Here is a 2,933-nt window from a genome sequence, read left to right as displayed (position 1 = left end):
CCCCCCCATTCTAAATCAGGGTTTCTTGGCAGGCATCGCTAACGGTAGCTGCCACCGAGTATACGCACAAATGCAAGGAAGGTACGGTGTAATTATCTCGCTTCCTCTTCTCATTCCACAGCTAATGAGAACCAATTGAAGGCGGACTGCTTAAAGGCCAAAGCCCAAGTACACTCTGAAAAATAAGATGATGTCCTAGTTTAAGAAGCACAATAAAAACGGAATTAAGCATTCCAGACTTTGAACACTGGGCAAAATGCGATCAGACTGTACCTACTCCACGTCCCTGGCAGACACGGGAGTGGGACCCTGGTCGGGGGTTAGTGTGGGAAACGAGTTAAAAATCAGGGCAGTGAGCACGCAGAGTGCGGGGCAGGAAAGCACTGGAAGGCAAACGGGGGTTAAGGAGGGAGAGGTGTGGCGGTGCAAAATGAACACAGACGCCCGTTTCCACTCTTGTGACTGCGGGAAATTGTGTAAGTCCAAAGCCCAGAAGAGGACAAGGGCGCCATGTGATTCTCAATTTGGTGCACAGTAGTAGCTCAGGCAAACGAAATACAAAAGACTGGCCTCTTCCGCCCCTGGCCGGTGATGGACTCCAACCTGAACACCCAGCGCCCCTCAGGGAGTCAGCGGAGGATGCAAAGAACGTCACACTCATTTCTCCAACAGGAGTCAGTCTTACAGGTGGGCTTTCCTTTTCAGAAAATGCACAAACAGACCTTGCAGCCCACTCTGGCGCGTCTGCCTGATACTTTCTGGAAACTACGCAGCCCAAAGTTCACTACCCAACCAGATCCCTCCTGTGAGATTGCACCGAATGCAAGGCAACTTCCGACCTTTAATGGTAAAGACTAACGGTGGAAAGAAGAGGGGAGGGACGAGATCGTAAACTCTACTTTAAGAAACATTGTGTTAAAGCAAGATAAGAACGGTACCTTTGAGCTCGTCAAAACCTGGAGTTAAAAAAAAAAGGGGTTTTGCGAAAAGTGGCGCGAAGATAATATCATGTGATCCGACCCCAGGGCGTCTCCTTCCCCTTCTGCCAAAGTCCCCTCCCCCCCCCGAAAAAAGGAGGGTAGGGGAGTTACATCCGCTCCTCACAAGCTATTGGCATAATTAATTGTGTCCTGCAGTTGCAGTCAGAACTCACTGTCAATAAGTAAATACATCTTCATCCTCCTCATCATCAGAACAAAAAGACCCATTACCCTGATTTTGGAAAATGTTCCTACATAAATCGCATTGACATCAAAAGTCTTAATTTGGCATTTCGACTCTGTGTTTAAGAGTCAGAAAAGAGTTGGAAAAGATGAAATCCTATTAAAAGGGAACAAGCAGAAGTAGCTCCCCAAAGTGAAACATTTAAATAGAGGCTTTAAATGGAAATACCTTGTTGAGGGACTTCATTCACTAGCTTAAATTTTTCCAAAAGTTTTAAACAGTTCTTTAAACAAGACATCCTCCCAAAGTCTTCCTACTTAGCCCCCAACTCTCACCCCTCCTCCCACCTCTCCTTCCCTTTAAAGCCAGAACAATACCCGGAATAAGGTATTTTGAGATTGCTTTACCAGGATATTTTCTTGTTCTTAATTTTTTTTTTCCGAAGGCTTGCAACATATAGAATGTCTGGATCAAGTTCCAAACTGGTGAAAATAATTTATTCCATCTCAGTACCTGTCTAGCGCAAGGTAAAATTACGTACAGAATACAGGTTATTTAAAAACTAGGACATTTTGATACACGAAGTCATTTATTTTGCCTTTTTATTTTGGAAAAAAATGTAATCATCAGCCAAAGTACCTAGAGAATCAAAAAAAAGCTAAAGAACAAAGCGTTTCTCACACACACACACACACACACACACGCGCGCGCGCGCACACACACACACACACACACACACACACACCCCAAAAGTCAGAATAACTAAGAGCTCAAAGAAAAGCACGTGATCCCTTCATGCTTTAAAACTTGTGGTCATGCTGAGGCTAAAAGCTAAGAGCTTGTGACCCTGCAACCCCATCCCCTCCCCCAGACCATAGCCCAGGGTTTAAGGCTCCAGGCTCCCACCAGGCTCCTGCTTGCTCCCAGTATTGTGAGACAAACAATACTTAGGCATTCTGCAAAATAAAGGACCCACAGCCTCTAGCTCCAGTCATGTCATTTATGTCCAGATTGGCCTGTGTGTATATATGATACGTGTGTGTATTTATATATATATATATAATCTAGAACTCATGCCTATATAGAAACCCAGTTGTTCTATTAGAATGTGTAAGAAAGGTATCTTAACTAGCCAAAGAGAGAGAGGGCTTATCTTTTCTGAGCCTAAGAATTCTCATCACAATTTAAACACCTTGCCACTATTTTGAATTTATGATGAACTGAAAAAAAAAACAAAACACAGATATCCTGTAAAGTATTCCCCCTTAAGTCGAGATACTATGAGCTTTTATCTGCCTGAAAAGGAGAGGAAGGCTCCTCTATATCGATCTCTAGATTTAATTGTGCCACATAAAGCAGCGATCTCAAGTAGTTTGGGTTTCAACACCTTTAAAAATATCAGTAATTGATATTTTACCCAGTTGAGAAATCATTTCACTTGAATTAGGAATAATATGAAGTGGCTCTGTTAAACCTAATGATTGGTATCTTAGAACAAAAAGGTCCCCATGGAAACCTGAAAGTAATTTAAGAGTATTTTGTCCCTCCAACAACTAGAATAGAGCTTTTGTTCTACGTGTATTTACTACTTTAATTTTTTGAACTACGCTTGCAGTTAAGGTCGCTTACACTCTAGTTTTGCCTGGAATCAGGAATTCAGTGTCCTAGTACAATATGTGTTTTGCTACATTTGTGTGGTTCTGTGTTCATGTATAAGTGTGCATGCCCATGAGGCCTAAAACAAAGATATATCAGAACACTCATTGAAC

This window comes from Pteropus alecto, unplaced genomic scaffold, assembly GCF_000325575.1.
Source record: "Pteropus alecto unplaced genomic scaffold, ASM32557v1 scaffold19, whole genome shotgun sequence".
Taxonomy (NCBI): Eukaryota; Metazoa; Chordata; class Mammalia; order Chiroptera; family Pteropodidae; genus Pteropus; species Pteropus alecto.
The sequence above is the reverse complement of the archived record's forward strand: the minus strand, read 5'-3'. Positions refer to the sequence as shown.